At 38.6% G+C, this 18,376-nt stretch overlaps 1 protein-coding gene and 1 long non-coding RNA gene across 10 annotated transcripts in view; one reads left to right on the top strand and one right to left on the bottom strand.

The window, feature by feature from the left end:
• Positions 1–18,376, top strand: part of LOC111259306 (uncharacterized) — a 55,807-nt gene continuing 37,431 nt past the window's right edge. For 2 of the 9 annotated variants that reach the window (XR_015310531.1, XM_022831213.2), the window contains exon 1: positions 1–530. The gene's annotated coding sequence lies outside the window, so the exon portion shown is untranslated. Of the gene's footprint in view, positions 531–15,289; positions 17,725–18,376 lie in introns of those variants that run through there. The other 7 variants (XM_022831220.2, XM_022831217.2, XM_086967850.1 and 4 more) reach the window with 7 other exon arrangements.
• LOC111259307 (uncharacterized) lies at positions 6,384–9,387 on the bottom strand. Its single transcript, XR_002679568.2, has 2 exons — positions 9,328–9,387; positions 6,384–9,057 (listed from the first exon to the last, which is right to left on the bottom strand). It is a non-coding gene; the product is annotated as an uncharacterized LOC111259307 (long non-coding RNA).

Below are 18,376 nucleotides of genomic sequence, written 5' to 3' on the forward strand. Positions count from 1 at the left end.
AGCCTCGGGGCCCTCGCCGTGGGCCCTCCCTCTCCAGGCTGAAGCCACAGCGAAGAGACCTCAGCCTCGCAAACTGAGGCCCTCAGCCGACGACAGTGCCAGTGAGAGCAGTGGCCGATTCGAACGAGTCTGCGACACGGCGCAGTACAACGGTCAACACTAGCCACCCAATAAGCTGCGATTCTCGGGCAAGATAAGCTCTCAGTCTCAAAACAGCTGTACCATTATTGCTGGTCTAGATGTATCAGCACAAAATCGTTTCAAAAAGCTTCTTTTAAATTAGCCTTCAAGTTTAGTTCCACTAAATTGCTGCTTATTTGAAGGCGCAAAAACCTTTCGTTTGTGCCTACCGAATCCATTTTTACACAATACACAAATAATACACAAGGATAATCGTCGAATCTAATAGTGGTATGAGGTACTTTGAAGGTTTGACAATATGAAGATTGTAAACTGATCGTTCAACTTCGTACCTTGGATATTCTGAAGACATTATTCTTGAAGGACAACACCAACTCAACAGCACTCAGGTTAGGCTCTGTTATCTTTAATCGATTCACACCTTATTGTTACCGCCTAACTAAATAGATATATATTATGCTAAGTATAGCTAAGCACAAGCCGCTTTCCTAGTCCAGTTCCGAAGCCATTTGGCTCCTTAGTGCATTCCGCAACAGTATTACTCATGTGTACAGAGCTTGCTATTGTTCGCATACATGTACATGATACGATAATGTATTGCTCCTTTACGTTGTAGGCCTGGTACTATTATTACAACTTCTCCATTTTTATGGCTAAAAACAATACCGTTCCTTTATGGGGTATAGGTAGAGTCTAGATTACTGTTGAACATTTTATCAAGACATTCTTTACTATAAAAGGACAAAAGACTATTTTTCCTTCAATCGCTTGGATACGGATGCCTTGATGTATTTCTATTACATCTGTTATATTATATTATTGTTATGAGACACCATAGGATGCTGTATTACTCATACTAGTAGTATTAATATCAGCGACGGTTTTGTCCCGTCCGACCGGAAAGTAGGTCTTAAGGGATATGGTTAGTGAACTAATACATACCCAACCTAACTCATCTACCTAATAATAATAATAATAAGATCTTACTACAGCCCCAAGAGGACAACCTGAATTCTTAAGTATGCACACCTGCGCGGACGTACTGAATAATCGTCACTAAGCTAATATTTAACAAAGAAAACTTCGGAGCCTATAAAATCTCCAAACGGGGAATGGTACAACATGCCAGGTTCGTTTATGTAGAAGATTTTGAATCTCTGAGACCTTCGCTTGCTTGAGCAAGTTAAATAGCAAATGTCTAACAGGGAGTGTTCAACTACGACACACCTAAATGATGGAGACCCTATCCAAAATATTTACCCTGTGACGTCATTCAAAGCAGGGAGCATTGTGGCATGTGACGCTAACAATGAAAATGGGGACACGAGGTCGTTAGGAAATAATCTCGCCCTTTTTGAGGCGACCCATTGAAGAGCAAATGGGGAAAGGGGAGAGGAGGAAGAGTGGGCGAAAGGGGGAGCTTCTTTGGCTCGTTCCCCTTTCTCAAAGTTAGCTTCTCTAAGGAGTCATGGCTAGCTGCTAACTTTGCCGGAGCTGTGGAACCGCTGCGTGCTTTTCCTGGGCTTATATCTCGGTTCCTACAGGCAGCGAGCTTGGCAAGGCCCCTGTCTTGGCGCAGCGCTCCTATAGCAGTACGACACGTACCTTGTTGCTTTCTTACTTTTTTTCAATTAATTAGAAATTCGATCAGAAGAAAAGATTTGTTGGTGCAAATTAATGTATATTTCCCTTACCCTTTTATCGATTTTTTGTGGCAAGAAGAAACGATATGTCATTGAAAGACGGAGTAGTGTTATACAATAAGATCCATATTTTCGAATAACATGCATCTACAGCTATTACCAATTCGGTATATAAATACGCGCTATCGTACTTATTCATCTGTTATTTTTGGAATATACTGTGTATATCAATACGTTGAGTTGGGGCTGGGATAAAATATGCGTTATATGAAATGGAATGCTTCACTCTAACTAAAGCGTATTGCAGTAGACATGAGACTGTACTTCAACACCAGATAAATAATATGCAATAACAATGGATACTGGGTGTAACGAATTCATTAACTAAATAGCCGTTCATTAGATGATGATGTCATCGGGTTCTCTCAGTAAAAGAGGGTTAGCTTCTTTCGGAAGCCTTGTTCAACTAAATTCAGTTTTGCTGAATCCCCCTGTAAAACTTTGCATAATCGAAACGCTTCATGTAGTCTATTGTAATCTATTACGATGGACTAGAAGAAGCTTCCCCATTAAACCACAATATCGTGAAAATTGGTGCTTAAGATGAGCGAAGGTTTTGCTTACAAAAAAAATACTAGGTACTGAGTTCATATACCTAGTATGTCGCATACCATATTTTTTGAGGTTCACTGAGACCTGCGTGAAGCTCTCGCAGAATGATATATTAATGCTTTTTCGGCTAACGTAATCCTTTTAGATAGAATGCAAAAATTATGTTGATGGCTCACTGGAAAAGTTATAAATTATTTTCACCAATATTATAATTCTACCGTAGTATAATGAGTGAGGAACACGTGATTGCTTACGTGACTAGTAGGTTTACACCGTGCGGCAACACCAAAAAAAGCAAACTTGGTTTCCCTTTATTATTGTTATTGTATTTGGTATTATCTAAATCAATTGAAAGGCACTGGCGTCAATCGTTAACGAAGTCCCGTGATATCAAAGTACGCCGAGTGAGCAATGGCTGGTGAAGCAAACACAAAAAGAGCGACAGCTGGTGGTTGTATTTTTAGTTCAACCAAAGGTGATGATTTCACGCGTGCTTCACAGTACGCTGGCACTGCATCGGAATTACTCATGCTATTGGGTAGTGAGTGCCCTTTTCGATAGCTATCATGCATCGTCTCTGTTTCGTTTGTTTAGGCCCTCCTTTTACTGCATTTCTCTGTTTGCGCGTGTGTGTATGTGTGTGTGTGCATGTGTACGAGTACATATGCATTAGTTGCGATGACTAGCTTACACAAGTTTCTACTACTGCTCTGCGATCGATTTTTCCTTCTTTTTTATCTATGAGTTTGGCTAAACCGCACGATGATGATAGCGAGGCTCCGTGCACTATGAAGTGAATACTATAGTAGATTTTTTAAACACCAATGATCATGTCCCCTGTAGCAGGGTTTCTCCGAGCTTGTTTCAATCTTGGCCGTCCTCATTCTAGGCCGATCACCTTGACCTCCTCAATCCTTCGGCAAAAGGGAAACAAAGAGAGGAATGCAGAGCGGGCACGAATACCAAGGATAGAAAATCGCGGCTTTTCACGGTTGAGCTAACGATATTACACTTCTTGCTCTCTGCTTTTTAAATTGTTTCTTAATAAGAGCCATACTGTAAATACAATCAATTGCGTATAAGTTGGATTTATATATATGTAGATAAAAGTTAAACTCATCCCTCATCGATTCCAAATCAAAATAAGTTCTCGTGTGTCAAGTCAGACCTTGGACTCTTGATCAAAGCGCGCAGCAACGTATCTTAAACTTTCCAAATGATAATAATGCAGTGTCTATAAACAATCCTTAATATAGACGTGTCTTCTTTAAGTTTAGATTAATCTATAGGTTTTTAACCTATAATAATCTATAGGTTTAAGAGATTAACGCTTCGTTGATTTGTCGTAAATGGTTTTTTTTAATTCTGAATGTCAGTTGCTATAAGTTCGTGTATTGCTTATAGATCAACGAAGTTTCTAAACCTCACCATTTTCAAAACTTCAGCACTATCTCTAACATATCGCTCCTTTTTGGCATTACATACGAGTTATCAGGTGAGAATGTCACTCATGACGTTTTTTGCGAGCATGGAAGTACTTTTTTGTTTCGACCTTTGAGAAACGCATTATTTATAAAATAATACTGTTAAGGGTTATTACACATATTCATTCTACGTAAGTACACCTTATATATCGGAAAAATCGCTTTCTAATATCAACTAACACTATTGAATATGGTTTTAATGTCATTAAAGCGAAACCACATACAGGAATGTGTTTAAGAATGGATTATTCATAGGCAAGTCCGTAACTTATTATTAAAAGCTAATTTGCTAGATGCCTCTTTTGAAGATTCTAAATAGTATTCGTTAAATTGAATTACAAATAAATAAGTAATAGAACGTCTGTATTATATAAAAAAAAAATTATATAAAAAAAATAAAGGACACAGAATTCTTTTTATTTTTCCTTGGGTCACTGGTTTAATCTAACTTCGAAATGTATGCACACAAATTAAACCTATGTCTTTACTTCTCAGGCGACTTCTAACAGCTTAAATACCGGACGTAAGACAAAAATACATACGCATATATTCGTTCTGGTAACTTTATGAGATAGTAATGAATGTTTACCGTTCAGTAAAAACACGTAACAACGATGCCAATGCAAGCAATCAGCACATCTTCAAGTTAGATACTAACAATTTTGACATATCTGGACTTTTTGTGGTTGACACTTGTAACGGAAATGACCAATAAAGGAATCGTACATTTTGATTTGAATGCTAGTACGTGGCAGTAGAAAAAAGGGTGCATTCGATATACATACTTAATGTGCCAACCGGATAATATGATAAATTTTAAAAGATGTTGTAATTTTAACTTTGGAATTAAGCGTAAACATGAGAACAGGAAAAACTGATTGGTTAATACGTACGACCTCTGATTCGCCCGAAAGCGTAGGAGTGCCCACGTGTTTTCCCTTTCTAAGCAACCTTTACTATAATAAAAAAACAGTTGCTATCGAGCCGCACGCCTCAAATAACAGCAAAATGAGGACCGCAAAAGAAAGGACCACAGAATGATAATGGGCTTATCCCAGTATTTTGCACACGTGTTTCGGGTGTGTTATTGTTTCGAAAAAAGTTACAAACATTAGCTAATTTAAACTAAGATAAAACATCTAATCGTAGCGTTAAAAAAAGCGTAGAGATAATCTCTTCTATCAATTCTATCACGCATAGGTCACATAACTCTGATAGTAATTTTGGGTATTGTATAAAGTATAAGGACAATTGTCTTGGGCAGATCATGGTGATAGTACTTTTTCAAAATAATTTTGGCAGATTGATTAACCTGTCCTTCAAAGCTAGCAGCAGCAATAATCGTAAATGTTTATATACACCTCTCGAGAGTCCAGATCCATCCTAAGAATTTACCCGCTTTTTTCTGACGTGAGGCCTAATGGCTGTTTTACTTATGTTTAAAACTTGAGGTATTTAGTCAAGTTGAACATACTGTGTACCTATGCTCGAAAACTAAATTATATAGAACTTGCTGAGTCACCCATGAGTGTACGGACTAGAGTTAACAACGTACAGGGAAGGGTTACAGTGTCGGTAGCGCAGTCGGTACGCGGGGATCTTAACTCAGGCTGTTTTAACGTGCAGTGTGGGTCATCACACCCCGCAATAAAATGAATAACCGGGCTGCTATGCGGGAACGCATATTCACTTAGAAATCGTTCCTCACGAGGAGCTTGACATTTTTGTGTTCCAAGGATATCTGATTCAGGAACATGTGTTAGTTAGTGAACGCGACAAACTCACCCCCAGGAAGCCATAGGTTCAAGTCCTAGTCGAAATTGGATCACTCCTGTTGAATTTTTTTTATCATAATTTTCTACATATCCTCTTTAGTTAAACGAGTGGAGCCGAATAATTCAAGCAAAAATATGTTGCGGTTAGTAAGTGCTGTGAGTAACAACCGAAACGTTTGCGAAGAACGTCGTGACTCCTTGAGGAGTTTGCCAGAGTATTCATCTCTCAGTAGCACTACAGCAAGACCAACTAAAAATTTTATTTATTTATTTATAGTTGTTAAAATTATAGATCGATCTATGCATGTTTATGCATGACTAAAAATAACCCACTAACAATATTTAAATTTGAATATGCAATATTTGAATAAACCCGAGGACAACATCAAGCGGAGGCGGTACCTAACGCGAAGAACAGCGTGGCCGCGATGCAAAGACGGTGTGTATTAACCGAGGTCTCTAGAGTTAGTAGGAGCTTTCTAGGCACTGCTGACCCCAGTTAGCCTCATACAATAAATACGAGTAATTCAGCCTAGTGTGTTTGATGCCTCTGGGTGGTAAATATTCGCTACACTAATATCCGCAAAATAAAGGACGAGTAAATTTTTTAAATTAGTGACACAAATCTTAAAATCTTTAGGTTCAAATCCGCCAGTAGTCAGTATCGATATTATTTTTGTTATTTTCATTCTTACTTAATATTATTTTATTGCGGCCGTGTCTTCTGCTTTCTCTTTTTATTTGGTTATTCTGTAAGGATTGAAACCTTTGAGCGCCGAGATCCCGCGATGTACAATCATATCTGTGGTACAATAAAAACCCAATGCTGTATATTATGCAGTGCATGAAAGAACTAGCAGTTGGCCAAATGCAATTCAATAATATCTCTCTACAAACGACATTAGTCTTTTAAGCAGTTTTAATCGCCACATTCAATTTTCGCAGTGTCTGAAACGAGGTTTTTTTCTTTAACAATTTCTCATCTGTGTTTCTCAGCTGGAGATACAGAATATTTTGCTTTTTTTCACCTTTATTTACCAGGGTATTTTGAAGCAACATGTTTTAGTGCACTTACCTATCAGATACATTGTACAACAAACAGCCGACAATTTATCTATGAAAGAGAATCCAAACAATGTACAAAATTGTTTATGCAATTTGCATAAACCGCGTTTATCGTTAGAAAGTTGCACATAGATGTAGCGTGATAAGATTGAGGCCGGATATCAGCGTTGCGTCTATAGACGTATCGGTGGTAAAAGCCTCGAACATGAAAGAAGCAAATCTCTTGGCATTAGCCGCGTGGCCTGTGCCGTTGTGCATGCTTCGACAAAGCGATTGGAACCTAAGCAGCAATTTTACAACAAGGGTGACTGCCTCAGTTTGAGATACAATTCATGGTTATCTTCGTTCGGATTTGTTGGTAACTACAGTTCGAATCCATCCAGATTTTTATATTTTTTGTCAAGTTTATTTTGAATATTTTTATTTTTAAGAAAATTAAAAAATAGAATGTCTGTTTTAAAACAAACTATGCCATTTCGAACTAACTACTATAAAACACCAAATCCAACAATGCGTAGTAAATTTAAATTTTCCTATACAATGCTTCATGGATGACTACATGCTCCAACCAATACATAATCTTTTTTGAATAAAACATGAAATATAAGATGGAGTACGCTGCCCTGCATACCTTTATCTAAAACCTAAAACGAAAGAATTCATCGCGCTTCGTTGGCGCAAGCAATAGCTACACCCAGTGTGACAGATCTTCCTTCTACACAGGGCGGGAGATTCTTGGTACTCGGTAAACTGTGAGGTTGATTACTAGGGACGCATTTGTCAATCGGATACGGCCCCACAGTGCAACCAAACAATCTAGGTCCTCTACTACTGAAATTTTTGCAATTCGCTTAGTGTAGTACTTGTTGACGTAGGCGTGGTTAGGAAGAACACCAGTCTGTTCAGTGCTGCAGTTCTTCGATGTTATTCTTTCCCATGATCATAGCTTCTACAGAAACCAGAACTACGGGGCAGCTTTAGGCTTACTGTCGATTTGCATTTTAGTACAGTCAAAAGTCTATCTAGGTGCATTGAATTTTAAGCAGATGTTATCGTATTGTATTCTGCATAGTACGTGTGTAAGCCACAGCAGATAACGTAGCGGGGTCGAATTCGCTTCGAGTTTAAATGCAGTTTTGGATTACACCTGTCCATTCCTGTTCAAGTTACTCGAAAAAATGACAGTAGTGCCCACAGCGCAGGTCTATTCGCAAAGTCCTACGCTTACATTCACTGCTACAAATATTGGATTTTAGTGAATTAGAATTCCAAGACAACGTTGGAGGGAGTACTAGTCACACAGGTGCGATATTTTAGGTTTGTTGCAGGTTCAAGCCTTCACCGTTTCATTTTTTGAAAATGGATGCACCTGCAAAATTATTTGCGCATACGAACAATTAACTTGTATTACCAATATACGCAAAGAACAAATATAAAAGAAACATAACTATAAACAGAAATTTATACATATATTGAAAAACAACTTATATCTTAATTATTCATTCACGTTCTAATATTACTCTCTAAAGGGTGCTTTCCCGAGGAGTAGGGTGGTTGAGTATTCCGAAGCCTTTGCAATTTGCATTGGGTTTTTCTAAGCCGTGCGAATTTGTCGGCTTCGTACACAAACCCAGAGATTACAAGGGTGTCCGCTCCCGCAGAATGGACACCTCTTCATCTCAATGTACAATATTTAATTAGAGTAAAGTGTTTCAAACTGCCGGATAAGCTTCCCTAATTTTTCAACATACGCAAATAATTTCCTAATACGGTAACGTGGCCGAGTCCAAAATCGCGACGCTTCGACCGTGGTTAAAACTTTTTTATATTTTACGAAAGAAAGGTTCTTTGGCTTTGACAAGCCTAAATTAACATATGTTAGGGCTACCATTCAAATACTTTTCTTTCAAATGAAAACCGCTACGAAATCTTTGTACAAAGACAACCTTAAAAGATTGGTTCGATTGCTTTGTACGTCCAAAAGCTCGATTTTTTTCGTATATTCATTTTATATTTTTACATAAAGCTAAACTGCAACTTTATTTGGTTAAACTGTTGCCGCAACGCCTATGAAATGTTCGTGTTACCGTGTGTGAATATTGATTTGGTTACACAAAATCTTCAAAAAATGTATCCCCTGAAGTTAAATAAAATAACGCAACGTCAGATACTGTTCGTTTATTTAAACATATTTTCGCTAACTTCAATTGCAAAAAAGCGGCTAAGTAAACAGGGGAACTAGGTTTAGTGCATCCTGCTATGTTGACTCTATACTTTTCTTGCTACATTTTACGTTCTCTAACTCAATTCACATTTTCGGCAGTGCGCAATCGTCCTCTGGCAAACCAAAAAAAAACAATAATGGAGTGTTAAAAAGGTCTCCATAGAAGAAAAAAAATAAGAAAACTAATAAGTGGATTTTAGAAGCTACTAGTAAATAACAATTTTGCTATACTTGTTCAACTGCACAAGCGAGAATAAGGCCATGCTAAATCTTGCGGTCACCATGGCAACCAACGCCACTTGATAGAAGGCATTTTTATCGGGCTGTGTAGCAACCGAGATACAGCAGCGGAAAAAAAAAGAGAACAGCGAGGCGAAACTCACTATGGGAAGCTCGTCGTGTTGTTTCTGTACTTCTTAGTCATCAACAAATACTCAGCAGACGACGGCACTACGATATCGTCCTGCTTGCCCTTTCCACCAAACTCCCTCGTAGCAACAACATAGGGCGCGCCAACTGAATCGCCTGATCAAGTTTCTCTTAGATTATTTTTCTAGCAAATTAGATTTCTACAAACTTATAACAGTAGTTGGATAAAAATTCTTTACTAACGTATATGAGAAAGGTGTACAACTGCAAGTATTCAGCTAATCAGCGATATGCAAAATAACAATATACATACACTTGAATAATTGAATACGCGGTTTATGCCTATATATATGTGATACATTGCTTTGTGCGCCCATTAATAGTTATACACCCAGTGTGTTTCATGAGTATGGAGTATAGCTGCAGTTTGGTTGTTACGTGGAAACTGTTAATGAATATATTGGACGTGTTAAAAACCCAGACTGGAGGAAAGCAATCAGCTGTAAAAAAAAATCTAACAAGAGGCTTTTGTTGAAGAGAAGTAATTCGTATCTTTGGAGAAGATTTTAGCCAAGTTAGTAGAAATAGCTCAGTTATCAAAACTTTATATTACGTGCATACAAATAAAATGCTGAAAAGAAAAAGCTGGAATCAAGGGGATTCGAACCACAAACATTCACTAACATCTGATGATCTTAGTTATCATCAATTAGGTTTAGAACAAAAAGGCTCATAGACTGTTGGCTGGTGATGAGAGACATAACTCCACATGGAGTTGTCCCATTCTGCCAGACTGCATTGTTCGACTAAGCTCTAGTCCCTGGCGGCTTTAAAGCCCCCACGGTTTCCTGGAGTGTCGTCGTATCACACTAATTAGCCCAATCCCTTTAGCACCTCATTTAACATATCGACGAACAAAGCAATGTATTTCCCTTTAAATGATTTAAAAATGTTGTTCATAGTGGACTTATGTCAATATGTAAATACATTTTCTTATACAAACTTATCATTAAACAAACATTAAACAAAGAGATATCTGACCAAAAATGAATTAGTAATTAGGTATACTAACACTGCTAGATATTTGCATATAAAGCGTTACTGCTCCAAAACGTACCTGTTCTTCCAACAATACATCATAAATTTATATCGAATTCCACCTTGCCCTCTTTGAAATTTACGAATTGATCCGGATACTACGTCTATTATATGGACTTGTAGTCATGATATTTTCTATTCACAAACAATTTGAATACTTCATAGCAGAGTTCGGCAATCGTTGTTATTGTATTGAAGCGCAGAGAACTGTAAGAAGTTCAGAACAAGAACAGAAGAAGAACTGCAGTTCCTTTTGGGATCTGCTGCATAAAAAAAATTGGAATACTGTTTTTTACATAAAATTTTTATAGATTGGTAGGAAAGACTTTTAAGCTTTCAAAGTTTTTTCAAAGTGTTCGGACATTATAGCTATGCTAGATTTGTAAGACATCAGCACTAACATATAGCAGTAACATATACACTCTGATGTCATTTTTTCCCGTTCGGCAATTTAAAACGTGTGAAATATGCTATGCCACCCCGAGTATCAACATTTCACGCTGAACGTCGACAATCAGCGTTTTATTTAATATAGAATGTTTGATGCCATATTTAATATTTAATTAATATTAGCCTTTCTTGTGTGAGAAGATTGCAGTGCATAAATTTAGAGTGGGACGTTATATCTTCATTGATTATTGAGTCTTTCCCTATCTCTGAATACGGTGATAGCACTATTATCTGTTTTTGTTCACAGCCTCATAAGGAATGTGCTGAGACGCGGGTTCATCAGATGCGCTCGTACAGTGACTTTTACATAGAATTTTTATAAAGGCAGAGGTTGCATTCGACGACCGTAACTAACAAACGTAAACCTACAAAATAGATTGTCCTTGAGTAAGTTCACGGTCTTGTTTTTATCGACAGTTGCACCTATTTTTCAGTACTTCACTTCATACATATATATATATACTTTTTTTCAAGCCTTTTCATCTGACTAAACCAAGATCACATAAATGGAATGAGTAGACAACATCCGGTTGAACAAAGTTCTGTTACCTACGAGACTAGATTTTGTCATGTAGAGCCCGTGGGCATAGACGCATGCATATGTTTACGTCTGTATGTTTATAGTAGGATTGTAAGTATAGACGAGCTGGTTTCCGTCACCTATTTAGCGAAAGTCGCTACTAGTAGTACAACTACTATATTTTATCGTCGGCGTTTTTTAACTCGACTGTTCTAATACGAGATGACAGCTGGATGCGGGCGAAAGACTTCTTTGTATGCTAGTTAATGACATTTATATTGGCATCGAACTATTTCCTTAATTAATCACCAAGTGAAGGAAATTTGTATATGTGGACGTTTAACATTGATTCTAATTACCGCACCAATAATCTTCTAAAAATACAAATTATGGAAGTGGAACATTTCTGTTTCTTTTACCAAGCAGGGTACTATCGAGTGGCATTCGGCTCTTATAAATGCCTAAAGTATACCTTCCTACGTTGTAATGAGAATTTCCATGTGGGGTCGACCATATAATTTTCTGCACTCTACACAGTCATTTTTATGAAAATATTTATTTATGAAAACTTTAATTCGGTTTAGGCTTGTTACTTTATTACTGTCAAAGCCAGCTTCGCTAAGGTATTAATCAGGACCTAATAAAAAATATACACATACACATTATCGTAGTGCATACCAATAATATATTGAGTCCTACGTAGAACAAACGGATTGCGTGTTACGTCGTAATAAGCACTGGGGGCAGCGAGGGAACAGTAAATCATCGAAGCGGAGTCGCTGAGAGACTAGCGAAATCGAGGATGGACGACGTGGTCGGCGAAGTTGCATGGCTATAGTCTGTGAAGGACAGTAGAAAGTCACGTTGTCACCAAGCTACCAGTTCTTAAGCACTCAAGACCTGGGATTACTGGGTTAAATCCTTAGAGACCGCAGCTGATGTCTGCCGCTCTGTGCATAAGTGCTTGCTTATGGAGGCCTAGTTTAGTCCTGATTCGAATCCGCTATGTTTAGCACGGAAACGTGGATAAGGTGCGTGCATTCGAACGGTTTCCACGGTAATGACCATTCAACGTAGGAGAATATTTTTGTCCGGATAGGAGAAGGTAATGTAAGCCGTTATATCTACTCAAAAGAACTGGTTTTTACTATTAAGGAACTACAGGCCACCGCCTGACTTGACGACTCTTGCGAAGCCCACATGATACTACCAAATACAGCGATGTATAGTAGAATTCAAAATGTGTGCAGTAGTTCAGATTTTGATGTCTTTTATGGTGTGCGTAGTCGTTTCCGAGCTAAGCATCATAGCGCAGAAAAATTCACGCATTAGCTTGGCATGGAACAAAGGAACCAATTCGATTGCGAAGTTCCTGTTACTGCCCATTATGAATTCAGAAGGATTTTGAGGTGGTCGAAGGTGTAATGGTATAACCCTCATATGAACAAGATCTGTGTTAGACGTAGGAGCAGTTGTTCCGGAGGACGCGGTCATCAGTTGGGTTACCATCTTGGTCATCCCCCATCACCTAGGGAACATAGATGGACATGCAGACATTTATGAAACTATACGGCGGATACTGAAACGCCTCCGTATAGTCTTACCCGTGTATGCACGGGTCAGGAGAATGGTGAGTGGATGTGGAGGTGGCTAACGTTCGAGTGCTGGCGTCCGCTCGTATCTGAGAGAATCTTCGATTGTGGACCCGATCCGAATTAGAGTATAGGGTGTACGGGCGAGCATCGATGAATGTGATCTGAGCAAGGCAGGATAAAGGAGTAAACAACACAGGTATTGCAGTGTCTGAAGGACGGCGCCAGAATGTTGGAGATGATCGCATGCTTCCAGAAAGCATCATCCTAATTCTAAAGGGTTGGCACTACCAAGGAAAAAGCAGCAAAGGACAGCTCAGGACCGTGTTGTAACACCCGATAATATATTCAGCCCTGGGCATTTCTACTGTTATTGCTGTATTAGGACTACGTGTAGAGCGAATAAATCGCAGTTGTAGTGTTAATGTCTCGTCACTCATCGAAATGTTCGCCCTATTAAATAATTTCTGGTAATTCACGTCTATTTAAGCAGAAAAGCAGGGCCTCTGCTACACAAAGATGGAATTTTTTTCAAGTCTGCCTTGAGCATTTGCGATTTTTTTCAAAGGGACCCTACAAGCAAGCCCCGATCGAAGAAGGTTGATCAGTCTAGATTTTAAACCGAAGTATTCCTCGCGGTTTTCTTTTGACTCTTCATGAGTTCACGCCGTCGGGCTCCATGGTCTCCAAGGAGCACTATCATGCAGTTTTAAGAGGACTATTCGAGGCTATCTAGCGCAAAAAGAAGTGCGACATAACAAGTTTCTCGAACACCAAATTCGGGCTAAACAAAAACTCGATCGTCTGAAGGATTGAGAAAAAAATTTCTGAAATCTGTCCCGACGATCAGCTTTGAGAACTGGTGACATAAGGCGGGACAGTTGCAAAAGGGACAACTTAAATCGGAAGAATTATTTAACTACTTACCAACACAGAACAGACAACTCATAAATTTTTAAACAAAAAGCAAAGCCTTGTTTTTTGCACCTTGAATGGACGATATGAATCTTAAAAACATGTGTGTATATATTAGTACTAACGAGCCCACAATTATTCAAACCTACGTAAGATTACTCCTACATTCTACAAATTATGTTACGTATAAATTATCACTGGTACAAGGGTAATTCTTCCTACTTGCAAAACTTTTTTAACATCTTTACAGCACTCTTAAATTTTAAAGACACGTGGACTTGCCTAAAATAATTCATGCGAGCCTCCTTCAAAGTCTCTTTCATGAAAAAAGTTCATAAGGTAGCCTAGTGGGTCTTTCAGGCTTGGGCCGTCGAATAGAATGTCCTCTCATAAAACAACGAACATTAACTATGCGAATCCAAATGAACTAGTGGAACTTTACCATGCTTACACAGATGCCACTGAAATGCCCTTGTCTTCCCAAGCGCAAGGCGATCCAAACTTGCATCTTGTGAACTTGGATACGATTTGCGAAATATTCTACCCTCTACAGAGAAAAATATTTTCGATACAGCAAATCTGTGACGTACACATCATCGTAACTAAAAAAATATATTCAAATAAATATCCGTCTAAGCTTCTATCTGAACGGCCATCACTTTAAGACCAAGTTCAGGCTTTTGCTATCGCATCGTATATGATATCACGTAGTTTCTAGTCCCTGTGTATGTTTTTAGTATTTAAAAAGTGGCGCCGAATCGATCCTGAGTTGGAAGAAATGTACATACGATATGTGCTGTACCTCTCAGAATATACCTGTTCACGAGGGGTTGTGATGTTCACTGCTTAGATCCATTAAATGAGCCTCGTATTTGCTAAAAAAATTACTGAGTTGAGAATTTTTCTTGAAAATGTTTTTTTCATTACTATTTACCCCAGAAGGGACGTGGAATGCAGCCAATGGAACTTTTTGAGAACACGATTAAGCTTAATCACCACAATAAAAATAAACTCGGAGAGGTTCTTTTACTTGTTTACCTTAAATCTTAGACGTTTATTTTCAAAGATCCTAAAGAAAAATGTAAAATATGTTTGATTTAACCGTAGATTATTTTTTGCCTTAGTTTCTTTTAGCTAAGACGTAAATTTCCTGGAAATACTGGAAGACTGGAAATACTGTTTTTCATAAGGGGGACCTGATTGGTCGCTTTTGAGTTTAGGAGTCGGGTTTTGGAACCTAGGTAGTTTTTTTATGATGTTCACCTTAAACTGCTAACCAACTTGGACGATTTATAGGGTTCTTAAACTTAAAATTTAAAAAATTTTCATTATCTAAGGATGTTAACTAGCTGAACCACTGGTTTATTGCATTCGTCGTTTCAAATGGACAACCATACGCGTTCAGATTTGATACGCTTACTGAAAATACGTTTATTTGGTGATTTTTACAATTTTAATTCAATTAAGGTGTGATTATAATACCAATAATATGAAACTCCTTAGTTCAGGTCCAGCCTAGGATCCATGCACAAAAACGCTACGTAGATTCCTTAGTTAGTGGAATACGTTGCGCACTACGGCGTAGCTGCCTCATTGACAGAATCTACGACGGCATAGTCACTTTAAACAGCAGCATTGATAGCAGCAAACTGTTCGCTTCAGATCACGCGTCTATAGTCGTTTTATATCTCTGCTAGGACTGTTGTTGCCATAGCCTCCGTGTCGAATAAGTCCATTTTAGATTTCGGTTTGCCATGGATCTGTCACTTCCTTGCCATACAATGCCCTATAGATACCGTCTTAAATGTGCTATAGCTATTTTTGGCAGCACTCTATTGTGAGTACCCATAGAAACAAGAGTTGTGAACCAAACAAGGCCCAACCGACATTTCAGCTCGTTCAAGTGTACTGCTTTCAAGTCCCCAAGGCGGCGACTTATTACCAATGCCTCTTCGACGCAAAGGAAGAGGAAGAGTGAAATGGAGTGGAGCCTGAACGAGCCTTAAGTGGTGTTTTGTGGTACTGTGAATATCAACTAACTTCGAGAAGCTAAATGGCACTTAAGAATTTGTTTTTATTTGGCTCTTCTATCTATATTAATCTTCGTGCCGATAATGCGTCACCGCCAAGCGCGTTACCGAGTGACTCATCACTATGGTGATATTTATAATAGGGAAATTTCTATAGGGCACCGATTAACAACGAGTAGCCATAATGTGAAGCAAATAACAACACGCGTTTTAGCCTAATTCGAATAATTTTTCCAATAAAAACCGAAAACTGATTTATGAGAATAGATTTTCTTGAGGCGATTGCTTTATTTCTACATACTGCAGCCTACATTCTAGAAAAGCTTCGCGTGTCGGTAAAACTTATATCATATACACTATTTTTTAGAAACCTATTGTATAAAAATTCTAGACTATTGCTTACGCCTCTGTGTCGCCTTAGCACTATTTTATATATTCCTTTTAGTACTTTTCAGTGCACAAGACAGTATATTATAATCTGCTGAAAATAATTACATGCATATTCTCAATACGATTTGGCATTTGCCCTATTAAACGAGCGTTGACTTTTCAGCGATAACGTTTGCTTGAAGGCCGGTGGCAAGCTTGCGCTAGGAAGGCTTGAAGTGGATTTTCAACAACGTTTAAAATTTCTAGAAAACAGCCATTGACGCACACGGGCTACAGCTCATTGATGACCTGGTATTGGAGAGCCAATGCCGCTTCATTTGCGACCGTACAGACTGTAGCTTGAACCATTCATCTTCGAAATCGAAAATGTTTAGCCAAATGTGGTACTTTTGGATGTGTCCGTAGCACTGAAACTGTACTAGATATTGTTCTTTGCGTATATTTAGCATTACTGGGCAGCTTATGCAGTGCATTGTCGAGGGCAATGGTGTCAACAGTAATAGCAGAAGCATTAAATACAGCAAAAGAGGAACTCTCGTATGACCTGTAAGCATGTCTCTTGTGCGCCTGGTCACCGTTACCGTTATTTGTCGGCCTATTCTGTGTTTTGCCGATACGCCTATATCGGCAGCCAGACTGCGCGCAAGTAGCACTCTCCACGCTCAGCGAGTGCCTCACTCTCGCCCGACAGGAACGATTCCTGTGGCAACAGAGGTGCGGGCTCATAGGTTGATGCAGGCGGGAAACTGAGATACTGACTGACTAAGTGATAGGCTAGCGGACTCACTAACCTTTTACTGATTGGGTCTCTATTTACTGTGGTGCTAGTACATACATTATATAAGGCAGCAACAAATAGCGCAATGATTTCTTTGGCCGACTGAACATAGAACGACTTTTCTTAACGACAATGAACAGCGGCAGCGGCACTATCACCAATATCGATGAACTGATGTCCGGCTGAAGGTGGCGTCTTGTCGCGCGATTCTTGTTCGTTTTCGAGCAGCATCAACAGCTGCGACTCCAGCTGCCATCTCGACCGCCGGGTTTACTGCTACTTTGATTATACCTCTTTGTTCTAGGTCTTTAAAATTTGAGCAAAAGCGTGCCATTTTGCTATGTGTCCAAAGTTGATATATGAATTGTTAAACGATCGTTAGTTTTCGTCAAACACGAACGGGACTTGAACAGATTAAAAGTGGCGCCAATCGAGATGAGCGAAAATGGATAAAGTAACATATGATTATGATGAAAACGTGGTCCAGTACCGACTGTGTGATGTGATGTGATCAGTGTTAAATTCCATCGGTAATCGTTGCGGTGAGTGGGGTAGCATATGTAGTTCCTGCACCCAAATTTAGCTTCCAAACGACAGATGTCATAAATTAAAGAATTTGGCCGCCAGCGGTGGACAAAGTAAGCATTTATGGGGAGTATCGTATGGTAATTATGTTCCGAGAGACTGGAAAGTTAAATTGTATTTGAGCTATTCATATTCAGAACCACTTACCCGTTTTTTCAGAATCATCGTATATAAATTTTTGTTACACTCTATTTATTTTGGCCGGTACCTCTGCCCGGCATTGGTTCGGTGCACCGACCATAACCAGACTAAGGCTTGCGAGATTTCAACAGCGTTCTATCTTTATCTTATTACCAATTTGTCAGTGAGGCCGACCTTTATATCCGTTATATTAGCATACTTGACTAGAGCTACACAAACGAAGTATTTCATGACATCTACCAAGCTCATCATAACTCCACCAGCCTTCTGCTGTCGAAGATGCAGCAGACGTTCATTAATCTAGGTATATATAACGCACACTTAGATCATTTTATGCCTTTAGATAAGAGAAAATCAGTCCAATATAAAAAAAAAATATATATATATAATATATCCTTAAAACTTCAAGATGCGGGTACACACAGTTACTTATTTTGATTGAAAATGAGTCGTGAAAGAATACATCTAAAAAAATACGACATTCTACATGTGATGCAATAAAGACAGTAAAAAAAAAAAAAAAAAGCAGCACATGCAATTATGATTCCTCTTACATAAATAGGA

The sequence above is a fragment of the Varroa jacobsoni genome, unplaced genomic scaffold, assembly GCF_002532875.2.
Source record: "Varroa jacobsoni isolate VJ856 unplaced genomic scaffold, vjacob_1.0 scaffold_319, whole genome shotgun sequence".
Classification (NCBI taxonomy): domain Eukaryota; kingdom Metazoa; phylum Arthropoda; class Arachnida; order Mesostigmata; family Varroidae; genus Varroa; species Varroa jacobsoni.